Source organism: Oncorhynchus nerka, linkage group LG16 (assembly GCF_034236695.1).
Source record: "Oncorhynchus nerka isolate Pitt River linkage group LG16, Oner_Uvic_2.0, whole genome shotgun sequence".
Taxonomy (NCBI): Eukaryota; Metazoa; Chordata; class Actinopteri; order Salmoniformes; family Salmonidae; genus Oncorhynchus; species Oncorhynchus nerka.
This window is the reverse complement of record NC_088411.1, coordinates 42,366,763-42,389,585: the sequence shown is the minus strand read 5'-3', so window position 1 is coordinate 42,389,585 and position 22,823 is coordinate 42,366,763.

Here is a 22,823-nt window from a genome sequence, read left to right as displayed (position 1 = left end):
ATACTCAGAGCTAAGAGAATATTTCTTTCCCAAAATTATAATTCAATACAAAGAATTTGAAACTATAAAATATGAAGAAAAAATCTAATATTTATCGGGTGAAAAGCCAAAATGTGCAGTTTTGGCAGCCAAATATGTGTCCTCCTGCCAAAACCTGAGGGACAGCCAGTGAAAAGTGAAAAGTAATGTCGATAATATTTCCCATCTTGTTTGGTTTTGTCTTTCATACCATGTCATGTGTCTTCTCAGTCATGTTGACACTGGTCTACTACCAGGTCATGTGTCTTCTCAGTCATGTTGACACTGGTCTACTACCAGGTCATGTGTCTTCTCAGTCATGTTGACACTGGTCTACTACCAGGTCATGTGTCTTCTCAGTCATGTTGACACTGGTCTACTACCAGGTCATGTGTCTTCTCAGTCATGTTGACACTGGTCTACTACCAGGTCATGTGTCTTCTCAGTCATGTTGACACTGGTCCACTACCAGGTCATGTGTCTTCTCAGTCATGTTGACACTGATCTACTACCAGGTCATGTGTCTTCTCAGTCATGTTGACACTGGTCCACTACCAGGTCATGTGTCTTCTCAGTCATGTTGACACTGGTCTACTACCAGGTCATGTGTCTTCTCAGTCATGTTGACACTGATCTACTACCAGGTCATGTGTCTTCTCAGTCATGTTGACACTGGGCTACTACCAGGTCATGTGTCTTCTCAGTCATGTTGACACTGGTCTACTACCAGGTCATGTGTCTTCTCAGTCATGTTAACACTGGTCTACTACCAGGTCATGTGTCTTCTCAGTCATGTTGACACTGGTCTACTACCATTGCTTTAATGTATTGTTGTTCTCATTAATATTGTTGTTGTAGTTGTTGTTAATGGTGATCCCATGTCCACTACTACTATTATTATTGCTGTTGGTCCCACCATTTAGTTATATCTAAAATATATATTTTATATGTAAATATATTTTTCTATTTTTCGATATGTATACTTTGACAATGTAAGTAATAATGAACTTACCATATCAATAAAGTCAATTGAATTGAGAGAGAGATAGATAGACAAATATAGATAGATAGACAAAGATAGATAGATAGATAGATAGATAGACAGACAAATATAGATAGATAGATAGATAGATAGATAGATAGATAGATAGATAGATAGATAGATAGAGAGAGAAGAGAGACAGAGAGAGAAGAGAGACAACGATAGATAGAAAGAGAAGAGAGACAAAGATAGATAGATAGACAGAGAGAGAAGAGAGACAACAATAGATAGAAAGAGAAGAGAGACAAAGATAGATAGATAATAGAGAGATCATTACAGAGAGAAAGAGAGATAATGGAGAGCTAGATACAGAGAGAGAGAGAGATAATGGAGAGCTAGATACAGAGAGAGATAATGGAGAGCTAGATACACAGAGAGAGAGAGAGATAATGGAGAGCTAGATACAGAGGGAGAGAGATAATGGAGATCTCGATACAGAGAGAGAGATAATGGAGAGCTAGATACACAGAGAGAGAGAGAGATAATGGATAGCTAGATACAGAGGGAGAGAGATAATGGAGATCTCGATACAGAGAGAGAGATAATGGAGAGCTAGATACACAGAGAGAGATAATGGAGAGCTAGATACAGATAGAGAGAGATAATGGAGAGCTAGATACAGAGAGAGAGAGATAATGGAGATCTCGATACAGAGAGAGAGATAATGGAGAGCTAGATACACAGAGAGAGATAATGGAGAGCTAGATACAGAGAGAGAGAGATAATGGAGAGCTAGAGAGAGAGAGAGAGAGAGAGAGAGAGAGAGAGAGATCATGGAAAGCACGTTGATCAGAAGCGGTGTTATTTGGGCGTTGACATTTTTTGTAACCTTCAGTACACGTCTTCTAACATTTTTATTTGGGGGTGTTACCTCCTCTGACAGGCCTGTGGTTAAGGCCTGACATCTTCTAACATTTTTATTTGGGGGTGTTACCTCCTCTGACAGGCCTGTGGTTAAGGCCTGACATCTTCTAACATTTTTATTTGGGGGGGTGTTACCTCCTCTGACAGGCCTGTGGTTAAGGCCTGACATCTTCTAACATTTTTATTTGGGGGGGTGTTACCTCCTCTGACAGGCCTGTGGTTAAGGCCTGACATCTTCTAACATTTTTATTTGGGGGTGTGTTACCTCCTCTGACAGGCCTGTGGTTAAGGCCTGACATCTTCTAACATTTTTATTTGGGGGTGTTACCTCCTCTGACAGGCCTGTGGTTAAGGCCTGACATCTTCTAACATTTTTATTTGGGGGTGTGTTACCTCCTCTGACAGGCCTGTGGTTAAGGCCTGACATCTTCTAACATTTTTATTTGGGGGTGTTACCTCCTCTGACAGGCCTGTGGTTAAGGCCTGACATCTTCTAACATTTTTATTTGGGGGGGGTGTTACCTCCTCTGACAGGCCTGTGGTTAAGGCCTGACATCTTCTAACATTTTTATTTGGGGGTGTTACCTCCTCTGACAGGCCTGTGGTTAAGGCCTGACATCTTCTAACATTTTTATTTGGGGGGTGTTACCTCCTCTGACAGGCCTGTGGTTAAGGCCTGACATCTTCTAACATTTTTATTTGGGGGTGTGTTACCTCCTCTGACAGGCCTGTGGTTAAGGCCTGACATCTTCTAACATTTTTATTTGGGGGTGTGTTACCTCCTCTGACAGGCCTGTGGTTAAGGCCTGACATCTTCTAACATTTTTATTTGGGGGTGTTACCTCCTCTGACAGGCCTGTGGTTAAGGCCTGACATCTTCTAACATTTTTATTTGGGGGTGTTACCTCCTCTGACAGGCCTGTGGTTAAGGCCTGACATCTTCTAACATTTTTATTTGGCCTGTGGTTAAGGCCTGACATCTTCTAACATTTTTATTTGGGGGGTGTTACCTCCTCTGACAGGCCTGTGGTTAAGGCCTGACATCTTCTAACATTTTTATTTGGGGGTGTTACCTCCTCTGACAGGCCTGTGGTTAAGGCCTGACATCTTCTAACATTTTTATTTGGGGGTGTTACCTCCTCTGACAGGCCTGTGGTTAAGGCCTGACATCTTCTAACATTTTTATTTGGGGGGTGTTACCTCCTCTGACAGGCCTGTGGTTAAGGCCTGACATCTTCTAACATTTTTATTTGGGGGTGTTACCTCCTCTGACAGGCCTGTGGTTAAGGCCTGACATCTTCTAACATTTTTATTTGGGGGGGTGTTACCTCCTCTGACAGGCCTGTGGTTAAGGCCTGACATCTTCTAACATTTTTATTTGGGGGGGGTGTTACCTCCTCTGACAGGCCTGTGGTTAAGGCCTGACATCTTCTAACATTTTTATTTGGGGGGTGTTACCTCCTCTGACAGGCCTGTGGTTAAGGCCTGACATCTTCTAACATTTTTATTTGGGGGGTGTTACCTCCTCTGACAGGCCTGTGGTTAAGGCCTGACATCTTCTAACATTTTTATTTGGGGGTGTTACCTCCTCTGACAGGCCTGTGGTTAAGGCCTGACATCTTCTAACATTTTTATTTGGGGGGTGTTACCTCCTCTGACAGGCCTGTGGTTAAGGCCTGACATCTTCTAACATTTTTATTTGGGGGGTGTTACCTCCTCTGACAGGCCTGTGGTTAAGGCCTGACATCTTCTAACATTTTTATTTGGGGGGTGTTACCTCCTCTGACAGGCCTGTGGTTAAGGCCTGACATCTTCTAACATTTTTATTTGGGGGTGTTACCTCCTCTGACAGGCCTGTGGTTAAGGCCTGACATCTTCTAACATTTTTATTTGGGGGTGTTACCTCCTCTGACAGGCCTGTGGTTAAGGCCTGACATCTTCTAACATTTTTATTTGGGGGGTGTTACCTCCTCTGACAGGCCTGTGGTTAAGGCCTGACATCTTCTAACATTTTTATTTGGGGGTGTTACCTCCTCTGACAGGCCTGTGGTTAAGGCCTGACATCTTCTAACATTTTTATTTGGGGGTGTTACCTCCTCTGACAGGCCTGTGGTTAAGGCCTGACATCTTCTAACATTTTTATTTGGGGGGTGTTACCTCCTCTGACAGGCCTGTGGTTAAGGCCTGACATCTTCTAACATGTTTATTTGGGGGGACAGGCCTGTGGTTAAGGCCTGACATCTTCTAACATTTTTATTTGGGGGTGTTACTGACAGGCCTGTGGTTAAGGGGCCTGACATCTTCTAACATTTTTATTTGGGGGTGTTACCTGACAGGCCTGTGTTAAGGCCTGACATCTTCTAACATGTTTATTTGGGGGTGTTACCTCCTCTGACAGGCCTGTGGTTAAGGCCTGACATCTTCTAACATTTTTATTTGGGGGTGTTACCTCCTCTGACAGGCCTGTGGTTAAGGCCTGACATCTTCTAACATTTTTATTTGGGGGGTGTTACCCTCTGACAGGCCTGTGGTTAAGGCCTGACATCTTCTAACATTTTTATTTGGGGGGTGTTACCTCCTCTGACAGGCCTGTGGTTAAGGCCTGACATCTTCTAACATTTTTATTTGGGGGTGTTACCTCCTCTGACAGGCCTGTGGTTAAGGCCTGACATCTTCTAACATTTTTATTTGGGGGTGTTACCTCCTCTGACAGGCCTGTGGTTAAGGCCTGACATCTTCTAACATTTTTATTTGGGGGGGCCTGTTTACCTCCTCTGACAGGCCTGTGGTTAAGGCCTGACATCTTCTAACATTTTTATTTGGGGGTGTTTTTCTCTGACAGGCCTGTGGTTAAGGCCTGACATCTTCTAACATTTTTATTTGGGGGGTGTTACCTGACAGGCCTGTGGTTAAGGCCTGACATCTTCTAACATTTTTATTTGGGGGGTGTTACCTCCTCTGACAGGCCTGTGGTTAAGGCCTGACATCTTCTAACATTTTTATTTGGGGGTGTTACCTCCTCTGACAGGCCTGTGGTTAAGGCCTGACATCTTCTAACATTTTTATTTGGGGGTGTTACCTCCTCTGACAGGCCTGTGGTTAAGGCCTGACATCTTCTAACATTTTTATTTGGGGGTGTTACCTCCTCTGACAGGCCTGTGGTTAAGGCCTGACATCTTCTAACATTTTTATTTGGGGGGTGTTACCTCCTCTGACAGGCCTGTGGTTAAGGCCTGACATCTTCTAACATGTTTATTTGGGGGTGTTACCTCCTCTGATTTTAAGGCCTGACATGGGGGTGTTACCTCCTCTGACAGGCCTGTGGTTAAGGCCTGACGTCTTCTAACATGTTTATTTGGGGGGGGGTGTTACCTCCTCTGACAGGCCTGTGGTTAAGGCCTGACGTCTTCTAACATGTTTATTTGGGGGGGGGTGTTACCTCCTCTGACAGGCCTGTGGTTAAGGCCTGACATCTTCTAACATGTTTATTTGGGGGGGTGTTACCTCCTCTGACAGGCCTGTGGTTAAGGCCTGACATCTTCTAACATGTTTATTTGGGGGGGTGTTACCTCCTCTGACAGGCCTGTGGTTAAGGCCTGACGTCTTCTTTATACGTCATGATCCTCTCTGTAGTCTGACACTCTAAAACCATGAATACACTCTTAACAGGGTACCGCTCTACAAATGCAGTCACACACTCTGGCTTAGACATTTGAGTGGCAGGCAACAGAGCTCCTCTCAAGCTACGTCTCAAAATGGCACCCTACTCCCAGATGTATTAGACCTAACAGCCTCTGATGTAGATCTCAGCGGTGATATGGCTGTTTAGAACGAGTGGACTCTGCTATAGCTCTCAGCTCTCAGCGGTGATATGGCTGTTTAGACCTGGTGGACCTTGCTGTAGCTCTCAGTGGTGATATGGCTGTTTAGACCTGGTGGACTCTGCTGTAGCTCTCAGTGGTGATATGGCTGTTTAGACCTGGTGGACTCTGCTGTAGCTCTCAGTGGTGATATGGCTGTTTAGACCTGGTGGACTCTGCTGTAGCTCTCAGTGGTGATATGGCAGTTTAGACCTAGTGGACCCTGCTGTAGCTCTCAGTGGTGATATGGCTTTTTAGACCTGGTGGACTCTGCTGTAGCTCTTAGCGGTGATATGGCTGTTTAGACCTAGTGGACTCTGCTATAGCTCTCAGCTCTCAGCGGTGATATGGCTTTTTAGACCTAGTGGACTCTGCTGTAGCTCTCAGTGGTGATATGGCTGTTTAGACCTAGTGGACTCTGCTGTAGCTCTCAGTGGTGATATGTCTGTTTAGACCTGGTGGACTCTGCTGTAGCTCTCAGTGGTGATAGAAATTAGCCTTGTGCAACGTATCAGATAGTATGTGACTCAACGAGGTAAATGAGCCTCATGCAACGTATCATGTCTCACAGTAAATGCGGACAACTGAGCTATGTAGTTATGTATTTGTGACATGATCATGATGACAGGCATAGATAGGTTCTCTGTGAAGCAGGGAACTGACAAATCATCACTCCACACAGACACACACACACACACACACACACACACACACACACACACACACTTCAAAAAGAAGCCGGAGGCAACAGCCAGCCAGGCATCATCAGAGAGAACACTGATTGTGGTGTGTGTGTGTGTGTGTGTGTGTGTGTGTGTGTGTGTGTGTCTACAGTGCACTACAAAGTGAATAGGGTGCCATTTGGGATGCAAGCCTGTCTCATTAGCACAGAGAAACTTCAGCTAATTAAGTCTAGATACTCACTGAGACTGTCTGTTTAGCTGGATAACAATGTGTGTCACATAGATTAGAACAGAAGGAGGGAGGGAGAGAGGGAGACAGAGAGGGAGGGAGAGAGAGGGAGAGAGGGAGAGAGAGAGAGAGAGAGAGAGAGAGAGAGAGAGAGAGAGGGGGGGAGAGAGAGAGAGAGAGAGAGAGAGAGAGAGAGAGAGAGAGAGAGGGAGACCGAGAGGGAGACAGAGAGGGAGACAGAGAGAGAGAGACAGGGACAGGGACAGATAGACAGATGGAGGGAGGGAGACAGATGGAGGGAGGGAGACAGACGGAGGGGGGGGGGGGCTCTCCGTGTTGATGATCTAGAGGTCTCTTACCCCCCCACACAAACCATGATAGATGCTCACATCAAAAGGAACTGCCTTCCGTCTGTTCTCTCTGTGTTTTTATCAGTTTGTTGGGCACATCCATTTCGCAAAGGCTCCTCCTTCCCTTTATCTCTTGTGCCAACGCAGCCTCGTTGAGAGAGGCCACAGTCTAGCTATGTGAGAGAGGCCACAGTCTAGCTTGGTGAGAGAGGGCCCAGTCTAGCTTGGTGAGAGAGGGACACAGTCTAGCTTGGTGAGAGAGGGACAAGTCTAGCTTGGTGAGAGAGGGCACAGTCTAGCTCTGTGAGAGCGGGCCACAGTCTAGCTTGGTGAGAGAGGGCCCAGTCTAGCTCGGTGAGAGAGGGACAAGTCTAGCTTGGTGAGAGAGGGCACAGTCTAGCTCTGTGAGAGCGGGCCACAGTCTAGCTTGGTGAGAGAGGGCCACAGTCTAGCTTGGTGAGAGAGGGCCCAGTCTAGCTCTGTGAGAGCGGGCCACAGTCTAGCTGGTGAGAGAGGGCCACAGTCTAGCTCGGTGAGAGAGGGCCCAGTCTAGCTTGTTGAGAGAGGGCCCAGTCTAGCTTGGTGAGAGAGGGCCACAGTCTAGCTTGGTGAGAGAGGGCCCAGTCTAGCTTGTTGAGAGAGGGCCCAGTCTAGCTTGGTGAGAGAGGGCCACAGTCTAGCTTGGTGAGAGAGGGCCACAGTCTAGCTTGGTGAGAGAGGGCCCAGTCTAGCTTGGTGAGAGAGGGACACAGTCTAGCTTGGTGAGAGAGGGCCCAGTCTAGCTTGGTGAGAGAGCACCCAATCTAGCTGGTGAGAGAGGGCCCAGTCTAGCTTGGTGAGAGAGGGCCACAGTCTAGCATGGTGAGAGAGGGCCCAGTCTAGCTTGGTGAGAGAGGGCCCCGTCTAGCTTGGTGAGAGAGGGCCCAGTCTAGTTCGGTGAGAAAGGGCCCAGTGAGAGAAGGCCCAGTCTAGCTTGGTAAGAGAGGGCCACAGTCGAGCTTGGTGAGAGAGTGCCCAGTCGAGGTCACTATGCTAAGAGAGCTTTTCTCAGTTTGTCAATTGCATGCCGTGTCCTCCTTCTCTTCAAGCTTTCTGCTTGGCTGATGTTGCCTGCACGTGGTAGACTTGGCGCAGTTGGGTTTGTTTGCACAAATATATTGTCTGTTTAAATATGTTAGTCCTTTAATCTGTGAAGAGGCAGGGTGCTTAGATATGGTCTTTCCTGATTTAGAAACACACACACACACCGACACACACACCGACACACACACACCGACACACACACACACACACCGACACAGACACACACAGACACACACACACACACACACACACACACACACACACACACACACACACACACACACACACACACACACACACACACACACACACACACACACACACACACACACACACACACACACACACACACACACACACTGATGATGAGAGCTAAGTAGCTAAATTCATTCACACACACACACAGACATTTAACAGAAGCCTACACACAAGCTCCACCTAGATGAGCACAGTGTTGTCAACACTGAGAGGGGTTCATGTAGATGAAGAGCAGTATATTTAGAACAGAGGGGCAGAAATATACTCTGTTCCATGTGATGACAATCAGAGAATGTGTTATACTTTCTATATTGGAAGTTTACTTCCATATAGTGAGAACGTGTGTTTGTGCGTGTGTATATCTGTGTGTGTGTGTGTGTGTGTGTGTGTGTATATGTGTATATATGTGTGTGGCCTCTTTCTACTCCATTATATTGTTTGATCACATTTGAAGTGAAGCGTCTATCTTTGCAGTTCGAAGTTTAGTGAGAAATGGCCATTTGCAGCCATTATTTTCCCCCTGACCTCGTGTGTTTGTGCGTGTGTATATCTGTGTGTGTGTGTGTGTGTGTGTGTGTGTGTGTGTGTGTGTGTGTGTGTGTGTGTGTGTGTGTGTGTGTGTGTGTGTGTGTGTGTGTGTGTGTGTGTCTGTGTCTGTGTGTGTGTGTGTGTGTGTGGATTAGTCTGCTGTTGAGAAGGAAGAGGGGTAACAACAACTTCAAGGCTTTACATTGATGGTGCAACGACAGGTTCATTTATGCCACTCACACACACACACACACACACACACACACACACACACACACACACACACACACACACACACACACACACACACACACACACTCACACACACACATACGCACACACACACACACACACACGCACGCACACGCGCACGCACACACACACACACACACCAGATATGCCTCAGCAACTCGGTTTCTTATCTATCCTGATTGCCTGGTTACTTTTACCCTTACGTACAGTTGAAGTCGGAAGTTTACATACACTTAGATTGGAGTCATTAAAATTAGTTTTTCAACATCTCCATCAATTTCTTGTTAATTAACAAACTATAGTTTTGGCAAGACGTTTAGGACATCTACTTTGTGCATGACACAAGTAATTTTTCCAACAATTGATTACAGACAGATTATTTCTCACAATCCCAATGGGTCATAAGTTTACATACACTAAGTTAACTGTCCCTTTAAACAGCTTGCAAAAATTCCAGAAAATGATGTCATGGCTTTAGAAGCTTCTGATAGGCTAATTTGAGTCAATTGGAGGTGATCATTTGACTCACTTGGAGGTGTACCTGTGGATGTATTTCAAGGCATACCTTCAAACTCAGTGCCTCTTTGCTTGACATCATGGGAAAATCAAAAGAAGTCAGCCAAGACTTCAGAAAAAAAATTGGGAGCAATTTCCAAACGCCTGAAGGTACAACGTTCATCTCTACAAACAATAGTATGCAAGTATAAACACCATGGGACCACGCAGCCATCATACCGCTCAGGAAGGAGACACATTCTGTCTCCTAGAGATAAACGTACTTTGATTCGAAAAGTGCAAATCAATCCCAGAACAACAGCAAAGGACCTTGTGAAGATGCTGGAGGAAACAGGTACAAAAGTATCTATATCCACAGTAAAACGAGTCCTATATCGATATAACCTGAAAGGCCGCTCAGCAAGGAAGAAGCCATTGCTCCAAAACCACCGTAAAAAATCCAGACAATGGTTTGCAACTGCACCTGGGGACAAAGATCGTACTTTTTGGAGAAATGTCCTCTGGTCTGATGAAACAAAAATAGAACTGTTTGGCAATAATGACCATCGTTATGTTTGGAGGAAAAAGGGGGAGGCTTGCAAAACACCGTCCCAACTGTGAAGCACTGGGGTGCTAGCATCATGTTGTGGGGGTGGCAGCATCATGTTGTGGGGGTGCTAGCATCATGTTGTGGGGGTGGCAGCATCATGTTGTGGGGGTGCTAGCATCATGTTGTGGGGGTGGCAGCATCATGTTGTGGGGGTGCTAGCATCATGTTGTGGGGGTGGCAGCATCATGTTGTGGGGGTGGCAGCATCATGTTGTGGGGGTGGCAGCATCATGTTGTGGGGGTGGCAGCATCATGTTGTGGGGGTGCTAGCATCATGTTGTGGGGGTGGCAGCATCATGTTGTGGGGGTGGCAGCATCATGTTGTGGGGGTGCTAGCATCATGTTGTGGGGGTGGCAGCATCATGTTGTGGGGGTGGCAGCATCATGTTGTGGGGGTGGCAGCATCATGTTGTGGGGGTGCTAGCATCATGTTGTGGGGGTGGCAGCATCATGTTGTGGGGGTGGCATCATCACGTTGTGGGGGTGGCAGCATCATGTTGTGGGGGTGGCAGCATCATGTTGTGGGGGTGCTAGCATCATGTTGTGGGGGTGGCAGCATCATGTTGTGGGGGTGGCAGCATCATGTTGTGGGGGTGGCAACATCATGTTGTGGGGGTGCTTTGCTGCAGGAGGATCTGGTGCACTTCACAAAACAGATGGCTTCATGAGGAATGAAAAAATATGTGGATATATTGAAGCAACATTTCAAGACATCAGTCAGGAAGTTAAACCTTGGTCGCAAATGGGTCTTCCAAATGGACAATGACCCCAAGCATACTTCCAAAGTTGTGTCAAAATGGCTTAAGGACAACAAAGTCAAGTTATTGGAGTGGCCATCACAAAGCCCTGACCTGAATCATATAGAAAGTTTTTGGGCAAAACTGAAAAAGCAAGGAGCCCTACACACCTACAATAACTTATTGAAGCTGTTCTGTATTTATGGTAATAACTTATTGAAACTTATTGCTGTGAACTTCCTCATTATTCACGCTTCGCAATCGATTCCCCACCATCCCATCCAATCGATTCCCCACCATCCCATCCAATCGATTCCCCACCATCCCATCCAATTGAGAGTCTTGACTTTTACTCGTAATTAAACCAATCTCAATGCAAATCAAGGGAATTCAGATGGCATATTGTGATTTGAATCCTTGGATTCATACCAAATGGCATCCTATTCCCTATATAGAGCTCTACCTCTGACTAGGGCTCTAGTGCACTACATAGGGAATAGGGTGCCATTGGCCTTAGGGCCCTGGTCTAAGGTAGTGCACTATATAGGGAATATGGAGCCATTTGGGACAAAGCCCATCATTTTCACAGGAGGGAGAGTGTCATCCCTGGCCTTATCAGCAGCCACGCTGTACATGACTGCACCTCACACACACACACAAGGGCAAATAGACACACACACATTCATTCCCACTTTCAAACAATCAAAAACAATTTCAAAGTTCTAACAAGAAGGAATGGCCTGTCATTTGCCAGATGGAAAACATGGTTGCGTGTTATTTTGTGGGCCACTTGTGTGTGCAATTTTGTTGTCTAAGGCGTTTCTTTTTTCAAGTGGCTCTCACACCAATGTTAAGACACGGTTCAACACTCTAAAACCACAGTAAAAGCACCAATGTCTTTATACCAACAATATACACATAATACAATGACAGAGCATTTTACTGAGCTTCAACTTCAATCAGTGTAGATGAAGGGGAGGAGATGGGTTAAAGAAGGATGTTTAAGCCCTGAGACAATGGAGACATGGGTCGTGTATGTGTGCCATTCAGAGGGTGACTGGGCAAGACAACATATTGAAGTGTCGTTGAACGAGGTACGGTAGTAGGTACCAGACGCACCGGTTTGTGTCCAGAACTGAAATGCTGCTGGGATTTTCACGATCAACAGTTTCCTGTGTGTATCAAGAATGGTCCACCACTCAAAGGACTTCCAGCCAACTTGACACAACTGTGGGAAGCATTGGAGTCAAAATGGACCAGCGTCCCTGTGGAACACTTTCGACACCTTGTAGAGTCCATACCCCGATAAATTGCCCCGACGAATTGAGGCTGTTCTGGGGGCAATATTTGGAGGGTGTTCTTAATATTTTGTACACTCAGTGTAGATTTCAATCCCTTCCCCTTTAGACTGTACTGGAATATAACATATCTTCATATATGATGATACAAGGCCGATTAATTGCCCCGACGAATTGAGGCTGGGGCAAAAGGGGTTGCAACTCAAAATTAGGAAGGTGTTTCCGAATGTTTTGTACAATTGTATTTAATGACCAAAATTATATTTGTGTATCTTATTATTATAAGGACATTTGTTTATCCTGACATCATATTGTTTCAGTCCTAGATTAAACAACTTTGTGGGTCCCTAAAGGCAGCATATTACCTTAGTGAACTATTGTTGCCCAGAGCTCGATGTGCCCTGGTCAAAAGTTGTGCACTACATAGGGAATACAGTAGGGTGTATTTTGGGACTCATTGCGAAATTAGTTGAGACACACAAGTGAGAAGATAAATTACATTAGAATAACAACTGCACCTGTCTATCTGACTGGAAGAGTATATTACAAATCAAATCAAATGTATTTATAAAGCCCTTCTTACATCAGCTGATATCTCAAAGTGCTGTACAGAAACCCAGCCTAAAACCTCCAAACAGCAAGCAATGCAGGTGTAGAAGCACGGTGGCTAGGAAAAAAAACTCCCTAGAAAGGCCAAAACCTAGGAAGAAACCTAGAGAGGAACCAGGCTATGAGGGGTGGCCAGTCCTTTTCTGGCTGTGGCGGGTGGAGATTATAACAGAACATGGCCAAGATGTTCAAATGTTCCTAAATGACCAGCATGGTCAAATAATAATAATCACAGTAGTTGTCAAGGGTGCAGCAAGTCAGCACCTCAGGAGTAAATGTCATTTGGCTTTTCATAGCCGATCATTGAGAGTATCTCTACTGTCCAGTGTGCTCTCTGAATTTACAAACTGACAAATCTGACAACACTCTGAATTTACGAACTCCCAGAGTCCCAGCATTTCACTCCTTGCGCGCTCTGTTACTCCAGATTGAATTTAAGAACACACCCGAAGTCGTAAAATGTCTAGCTAGTAAATTGTTGTGCTAACAAGCTTCTGTAGCAAGAGGCAATGGTATGCTCAACTGAAAGGATACGTTCGTTTACTGTATACTAAAATGAACTAATAGTAGGTAGTATACACTCATTAAGTATGTAGTATACAGTATGTTAGTATCGGTATTAGAACCCGGCTATTGTCTTTTTTTTTTTTACTTTCAATTTCACTTACTTAGCAAGCAAATGCAGCTAGCTAGTTTAGCCTATATTCCTCTCTACTCAAACACCCTAATCAAACAGAGGAATGCTATGTTAGCCAGCTGGCCAACATAACACTGGAACTCTTCCAAGTCAAGGTAAGCTTTTGATATTATTAATTTATTGCCACCGGGGCCTGCCAGGGGTAACTGTTTACTGACTGTTACGTTACTCTATAATTGTAGCTGGTTTACTAACGCGTTAGTTCTATTAGCTGTGCTGAGTATGACGTTACTTTAGCTAATATGGTGACAACGATGTAGGATGTGTGTAGCGGTTATGATATGGTTGGGCTTGGATTTTTTTTGCCTGGTCACATACAGCTGATGTGTTGTGCATTGAAGTCCAAAAACAAAGGGAAGAGGTGAGAGAAGGAGTCCTCAGTGTTCTCAGTCTGGTGTACACTGGCTCTAGGGGAACACAGGCTGTAAGGGAACACAGGCTGTAGGGTTACACAGGCTGTAGGTGAACACAGGCTGTAGGGGTACACAGGCTGTAGGGGAACACAGGCTTTAAGGGAACACAGGCTTTAAGGGAACACAGGCTGTAGGGGTACACAGGCTTTAAGGGAACACAGGCTGTAGGGGTACACAGGCTTTAAGGGAACACAGGCTGTAGGTGAACACAGGCTGTAGGGGAACACAGGCTGTAGGGGTACACAGACTGTAGGTGTACACAGGCTGTAGGGGTACACAGGCTGTAAGGGAACACAGGCTGTAAGGGAACACAGACTGTAAGGGAACACAGGCTTTAGGGGTACACAGGCTGTAAGGGAACACAGGCTGTAAGGGAACACAGGTGGTAGGGGTACACAGGCTGTAGGGGTACACAGACTGTAGGTGTACACAGACTGTAGGGGTACACAGACTGTAGGGGTACACAGGCTGTAAGGGAACACAGACTGTAAGGGAACACAGACTGTAAGGGAACACAGACTGTAAGGGAACACAGACTGTAAGGGAACACAGACTGTAAGGGAACACAGGCTGTAAGGGAACACAGGTGGTAGGGGTACACAGGCTGTAGGGGTACACAGACTGTAGGTGTACACAGACTGTAGGGGTACACAGACTGTAGGGGTACACAGGCTGTAAGGGAACACAGACTGTAAGGGAACACAGACTGTAAGGGAACACAGACTGTAAGGGAACACAGGCTGTAAGGGAACACAGACTGTAAGGGAACACAGGCTGTAAGGGAACACAGACTGTAAGGGAACACAGACTGTAAGGGAACACAGGCTGTAAGGGAACACAGACTGTAAGGGAACACAGGCTGTAAGGGAACACAGACTGTAAGGGAACACAGGCTGTAAGGGAACACAGGCTGTAAGGGAACACAGGCTGTAAGGGAACACAGACTGTAAGGGAACACAGGCTGTAAGGGAACACAGACTGTAAGGGAACACAGGCTGTAAGGGAACACAGACTGTAAGGGAACACAGGCTGTAAGGGAACACAGGCTGTAAGGGAACACAGGCTGTAAGGGAACACAGACTGTAAGGGAACACAGACTGTAAGGGAACACAGGCTGTAAGGGAACACAGGCTGTAAGGGAACACAGGCTGTAGGTGAGCTTCAGAAGGCAGCAAACTGCTTTTTAGTTTGTTTATTATTTATTTTGTTGAAGTGGCTATACTGTGGCAGTCGTATACCCTGTTAAAGGCACTGGCCAAAACATATTGCTTTGGACAGTAACAGATTATATTTTATTTATTAAAGCAAAAACTTCCGTTTCGCTATAATGAGTTGTCTATTTTTACAGTGTAACCTTTGACCCTGTGTTTTTCTAAATATTCCATATATTATGATATAAAAGGTTGATAAAGATTCTCTATTAGCGGCTGTTTTAGATTCAGAAAAATCCTTAAAGAAGAAGGTCTTGCCCTGAAATGAATTGACAATGATGGGGGTCCTGATCGAGCAAATCAGAGGTCAGAGGTTAATGTAATTGCAATTTTAAATGTGTAGTCTAGCGAGACATGTTCTTCCCTACAGAGCTTCTCAGTGTGTGTGTGTGTGTGTGTGTGAGTGTGTGTGTGTGTGTGTGTCTGTGTGTGTGTGTGTGTGTATGTGTGTCTCTGTGTGTGTCTGTGTGTGTGTGTGTGTGTGTGTGTGTGTGTATGTGTGTCTCTGTGTGTGTCTGTGTGTGTGTGTGTGTGTGTGTGTGTGTGTGTGTGTGTCTGAGTGAGTCTGTGTGTGTCTGTGTGTGTGTGATCATACAGTATCTAATACATTTGGCTAACTATCTATTAACTAACTAACTATTCGATTCGAACACCGCCCCTTTTCACTCTGTATTAGGTCGGATGCCACTAATGGTTTGTCATCCTCCGTTCAGGTCTAATATGTCTCTGCTTAACTAAATGACAAAACATGAATGAGTCACACACACAAACACACGCGCGCGCACACTAATACACACACAAACACACACACACGCAAATACACCCACTAATACACACACAGACACACACACACAAACACACACACACACACACACAAACACACACACATGCAAATACACCCACTAATATACAAACAAACACACAAACACACACACACACACACTAATACACCCACAAATACACACACTAAAACACCCACTAATACACACAAACACACACACACACGCACACCTACACAAATACACCCACTAATATGCACACACACACACACACACACACACACACACACACACACTAATACACCCACTAATACACACACACACAAACACGCATACGGACACACACACACTAATACACACACAAACACACACACACACACACACAGTACACACACACACACACACACACACACACACACACACACACACACACACACACACTAATACACCCACTAATACACACACACACAAACACGCATATGGACACACACACACTAATACACACACTAATACACACACTAATACACACACAGTACACACACAGTACACACACAGTACACACTAGTACACACACAGTACACACACAGTACACACTAGTACACACACAGTACACACACAGTACACACACAGTACACACTAGTACACACACAGTACACACACAGTACACACTAGTACACACACAGTACACACACAGTACACACTAGTACACACACAGTACACACACAGTACACTCTAGTACACACACAGTACACACACAGTACACACACAGACAGCAGTTGGTCCTGTAACGTGTCAGACGGTTTGAGATGTATAGTGGTTTAGCTCATCTGGACAAGGTGCAGTGGTTTGACCATAACCTTGGGAGGATAACGACGATGCTCTGGATTCCCGGCTGGGACATCAGACAGAGGCAGATTCCCATGAGATAGCTGTACCGTAAATAACGATGACGTTCTTGCAACCAAGCGTTTTCTCCCACATAGAACCACAATTTGTGGTTCTATTTAAAACTCCCAGCCGGTGGTGCCACCAGCCCCACTGGTCCAACTGACTCTCTTGGCCCTGCAGCGGCCACTGTCAGACGGGGCTCTCCTGTCTGTGTGTGGAATAGAGAGTGGTCCTGTCTGTGTGTGTACTATGTGTGTATTGGGCTGTGTGTGGAATAGAGAGTGGTCCTGTCTGTGTGTGTACTATGTGTGTATTGGGCTGTGTGTGGAATAGAGAGTGGTCCTGTCTGTGTGTCTACTATGTGTGTATTGGGCTGTGTGTGTTAGTATCATCCTGTACGGCTGTGTGTGTTAGTGTCGTCCTCTACAGCTGTGTGTGTTAGTGTTGTCCTGTACAGCTGTGTGTGTTAGTGTCGTCCTGTACAGCTGTGTGTGTTAGTGTTGTCCTGTATGGCTGTGTGTGTTAGTGTTGTCCTGTATGGCTGTGTGTGTTAGTGTTGTCCTGTACAGCTGTGTGTGTTAGTGTTGTCCTGTATGGCTGTGTGTGTTAGTGTTGTCCTGTACAGCTGTGTGTGTTAGTGTCGTCCTCTACAGCTGTGTGTGTTAGTGTTGTCCTGTACAGCTGTGTGTGTTAGTGTTGTCCTGTATGGCTGTGTGTGTTAGTGTCATCCTGTACAGCTGTGTGTGTTAGTGTTGTCCTGTACAGCTGTGTGTGTTAGTGTCGTCCTCTACAGCTGTGTGTGTTAGTGTTGTCCTGTACAGCTGTGTGTGTTAGTGTCATCCTGTATGGCTGTGTGTGTTAGTGTTGTCCTGTATGGCTGTGTGTGTTAGTGTCGTCCTCTACAGCTGTGTGTGTTAGTGTTGTCCTGTACAGCTGTGTGTGTTAGTGTTGTCCTGTACAGCTGTGTGTGTTAGTGTTGTCCTGTATGGCTGTGTGTGTTAGTGTCGTCCTGTATGGCTGTGTGTGTTAGTGTTGTCCTGTATGGCTGTGTGTGTTAGTGTTGTCCTGTACAGCTGTGTGTGTTAGTGTCTGTGTGTGTTGTTAGTGTTGTCCTGTATGGCTGTGTGTGTTAGTGTTGTCCTGTATGGCTGTGTGTGTTAGTGTTGTCCTGTATGGCTGTGTGTGTTAGTGTTGTCCTGTATGGCTGTGTGTGTTAGTGTCGTCCTGTATGGCTGTGTGTGTTAGTGTTGTCCTGTATGGCTGTGTGTGTTAGTGTCGTCCTGTATGGCTGTGTGTGTTAGTGTTGTCCTGTATGGCTGTGTGTGTTAGTGTCGTCCTCTACAGCTGTGTGTGTTAGTGTCGTCCTGCTGTGTGTGTTAGTGTCGTCCTCTACAGCTGTGTGTGTTAGTGTTGACCTGTATGGCTGTGTGTGTTAGTGTCGTCCTGTACGGCTGTGTGTGTTAGTGTCGCTGCTGTGTGTGTTAGTGTTGTCCTGTATGGCTGTGTGTGTTAGTGTCGCCCTCTACAGCTGTGTGTGTTAGTGTCGTCCTGTGTCGTCCTGTACAGCTGTGTGTGTTAGTGTCGTCCTCTACAGCTGTGTGTGTTAGTGTCGTCCTCTACAGCTGTGTGTGTTAGTGTCGTCCTGTATGGCTGTGTGTGTTAGTGTCGTCCTGTATGGCTGTGTGTGTTAGTGTCGTCCTGTACGGCTGTGTGTGTTAGTGTCGTCCTCTACAGCTGTGTGTGTTAGTGTCGTCCTGTATGGCTGTGTGTGTTAGTGTCGTCCTCTACAGCTGTGTGTGTTAGTGTCGTCCTCTACAGCTGTGTGTGTTAGTGTCGTCCTGTATGGCTGTGTGTGTTAGTGTCGTCCTCTACAGCTGTGTGTGTTAGTGTCGTCCTCTACAGCTGTGTGTGTTAGTGTTGTCCTGTATGGCTGTGTGTGTTAGTGTTGTCCTGTATGGCTGTGTGTGTTAGTGTCGTCCTCTACAGCTGTGTGTGTTAGTGTCGTCCTGTACAGCTGTGTGTGTTAGTGTTGTCCTGTACAGCTGTGTGTGTTAGTGTCGTCCTGTATGGCTGTGTGTGTTAGTGTTGTCCTGTATGGCTGTGTGTGTTAGTGTCTGTACGGCTGTGTGTGTTAGTGTTGTCCTGTATGGCTGTGTGTGTTAGTGTTGTCCTGTATGGCTGTGTGTGTTAGTGTCAGTCCTGTGTGTGTTAGTGTCAGTCCTGTATGGCTGTGTGTGTTAGTGTCGTCCTGTATGGCTGTGTGTGTTAGTGTCATGGCTGTGTGTGTTAGTGTCGTCCTGTATGGCTGTGTGTGTTAGTGTTGTCCTGTATGGCTGTGTGTGTTAGTGTTGTCCTGTACAGCTGTGTGTGTTAGTGTTGTCCTGTATGGCTGTGTGTGTTAGTGTTGTCCTGTACAGCTGTGTGTGTTAGTGTTGTCCTGTATGGCTGTGTGTGTTAGTGTCTGCTGTAGTGTCGGCTGTGTGTGTTAGTGTCGTCCTGTACAGCTGTGTGTGTTAGTGTCGTACAGCTGTGTGTGTTAGTGTCGTCCCTGCTGTGTGTGTTAGTGTCAGCTGTGGCTGTGTTAGTGTGTCCTGTATGGCTGTGTGTGTTAGTGTCGTCCTGTACGGCTGTGTGTGTTAGTGTCGTCCTGTACAGCTGTGTGTGTAGTGTCGTCCTGTATGGCTGTGTGTGTTAGTGTCGTCCTCTACAGCTGTGTGTGTTAGTGTCCTCTACAGCTGTGTGTGTTAGTGTCCTGTATGGCTGTGTGTGTTAGTGTCGTCCTCTACAGCTGTGTGTGTTAGTGTCGTCCTCTACAGCTGTGTGTTAGTGTTGTCCTGTATGGCTGTGTGTGTTAGTGTTGTCCTGTATGGCTGTGTGTGTTAGTGTCGTCCTCTACAGCTGTGTGTGTTAGTGTCGTCCTGTACAGCTGTGTGTGTTAGTGTTGTCCTGTACAGCTGTGTGTGTTAGTGTCGTCCTGTATGGCTGTGTGTGTTAGTGTTGTCCTGTATGGCTGTGTGTGTTAGTGTCGTTGGCTGTGTGTGTTAGTGTTGTCCTGTATGGCTGTGTGTGTTAGTGTTGTCCTGTATGGCTGTGTGTGTTAGTGTCGTCCTGTATGGCTGTGTGTGTTAGTGTCGTCCTGTATGGCTGTGTGTGTTAGTGTCGTCCTGTATGGCTGTGTGTGTTAGTGTCGTCCTGTATGGCTGTGTGTGTTAGTGTCGTCCTGTATGGCTGTGTGTGTTAGTGTTGTCCTGTATGGCTGTGTGTGTTAGTGTTGTCCTGTACAGCTGTGCCTGGCTGTGTGTTAGTGTTGTCCTGTACAGCTGTGTGTGTTAGTGTTGTCCTGTATGGCTGTGTTAGTGTCGTCCTGTACAGCTGTGTGTGTTAGTGTCGTCCTCTACAGCTGTGTGTGTTAGTGTCGTCCTGTATGGCTGTGTGTGTTAGTGTCGTCCTGTATGGCTGTGTGTGTTAGTGTCCCTGTACAGCTGTGTGTGTTAGTGTCGTCCTGCTAGTGTCGCTGTATGGCTGTGTTAGTGTTGTCCTGTATGGCTGTGTGTGTTAGTGTCGTCCTCTACAGCTGTGTGTGTTAGTGTTGTCCTGTATGGCTGTGTGTGTTAGTGTTGTCCTGCTGTGTGTGTTAGTGTCGTCCTGTCCTGTGTGTGTTAGTGTTGTCCTGTATGGCTGTGTGTGTTAGTGTTGTCCTGTACAGCTGTGTGTGTTAGTGTCGTCCTGTACGGCTGTGTGTGTTAGTGTTGTCCTGTATGGCTGTGTGTGTTAGTGTTGTCCTGTACGGCTGTGTGTGTTAGTGTTGTCCTGTATGGCTGTGTGTGTTAGTGTCGTCCTCTACAGCTGTGTGTGTTAGTGTTGTCCTGTATGGCTGTGTGTGTTAGTGTTGTCCTGTACAGCTGTGTGTGTTAGTGTCGTCCTGTACGGCTGTGTGTGTTAGTGTTGTCCTGTATGGCTGTGTGTGTTAGTGTTGTCCTGTATGGCTGTGTGTGTTAGTGTCGTCCTCTACAGCTGTGTGTGTTAGTGTCGTCCTGTATGGCTGTGTGTGTTAGTGTCGTCCTCTACAGCTGTGTGTGTTAGTGTCGTCCTCTACAGCTGTGTGTGTTAGTGTCGTCCTGTATGGCTGTGTGTGTTAGTGTCGTCCTCTACAGCTGTGTGTGTTAGTGTCGTCCTCTACAGCTGTGTGTGTTAGTGTTGTCCTGTATGGCTGTGTGTGTTAGTGTTGTCCTGTATGGCTGTGTGTGTTAGTGTCGTCCTCTACAGCTGTGTGTGTTAGTGTTGTCCTGTATGGCTGTGTGTGTTAGTGTTGTCCTGTATGGCTGTGTGTGTTAGTGTCGTCCTGTATGGCTGTGTGTGTTAGTGTCGTCCTGTATGGCTGTGTGTGTTAGTGTCGTCCTGTATGGCTGTGTGTGTTAGTGTCGTCCTGTATGGCTGTGTGTGTTAGTGTCGTCCTGTATGGCTGTGTGTGTTAGTGTTGTCCTGTATGGCTGTGTGTGTTAGTGTTGTCCTGTACAGCTGTGTGTGTTAGTGTTGTCCTGTATGGCTGTGTGTGTTAGTGTTGTCCTGTACAGCTGTGTGTGTTAGTGTTGTCCTGTATGGCTGTGTGTGTTAGTGTCGTCCTCTACAGCTGTGTGTGTTAGTGTCGTCCTCTACAGCTGTGTGTGTTAGTGTCGTCCTGTATGGCTGTGTGTGTTAGTGTCGTCCTGTATGGCTGTGTGTGTTAGGGTCGTCCTGTACAGCTGTGTGTGTTAGTGTCGTCCTGTATGGCTGTGTGTGTTAGTGTCGTCCTGTATGGCTGTGTGTGTTAGTGTTGTCCTCTACAGCTGTGTGTGTTAGTGTCGTCCTGTACAGCTGTGTGTGTTAGTGTCGTCCTCTACAGCTGTGTGTGTTAGTGTCGTCCTGTATGGCTGTGTGTGTTAGTGTTGTCCTGTACGGCTGTGTGTGTTAGTGTTGTCCTGTATGGCTGTGTGTGTTAGTGTCGTCCTCTACAGCTGTGTGTGTTAGTGTCGTCCTGTATGGCTGTGTGTGTTAGTGTTGTCCTGTACGGCTGTGTGTTTAGTGTAGTCCTCTATGGCTGTGTGTGTTAGCTGTGTGTGTTAGTGTTGTCCTGTATGGCTGTGTGTGTTAGTGTTGTCCTGTACAGCTGTGTGTGTTAGTGTCGTCCTGTACGGCTGTGTGTGTTAGTGTTGTCCTGTATGGCTGTGTGTGTTAGTGTTGTCCTGTATGGCTGTGTGTGTTAGTGTCGTCCTGTATGGCTGTGTGTGTTAGTGTTGTCCTGTATGGCTGTGTGTGTTAGTGTGTATGGCTGTGTGTGTTAGTGTTGTCCTGTATGGCTGTGTGTGTTAGTGTCGTCCTGTATGGCTGTGTGTGTTAGTGTTGTCCTGTATGGCTGTGTGTGTTAGTGTCGTCCTCTACAGCTGTGTGTGTTAGTGTCGTCCTCTACAGCTGTGTGTGTTAGTGTCGTCCTCTACAGCTGTGTGTGTTAGTGTTGACCTGTATGGCTGTGTGTGTTAGTGTCGTCCTGTACGGCTGTGTGTGTTAGTGTCGTCCTCTACAGCTGTGTGTGTTAGTGTTGTCCTGTATGGCTGTGTGTGTTAGTGTCGCCCTCTACAGCTGTGTGTGTTAGTGTCGTCCTCTACAGCTGTGTGTGTTAGTGTCGTCCTGTACAGCTGTGTGTGTTAGTGTCGTCCTCTACAGCTGTGTGTGTTAGTGTCGTCCTCTACAGCTGTGTGTGTTAGTGTCGTCCTGTATGGCTGTGTGTGTTAGTGTCGTCCTGTATGGCTGTGTGTGTTAGTGTCGTCCTGTACGGCTGTGTGTGTTAGTGTCGTCCTCTACAGCTGTGTGTGTTAGTGTCGTCCTGTATGGCTGTGTGTGTTAGTGTCGTCCTCTACAGCTGTGTGTGTTAGTGTCGTCCTCT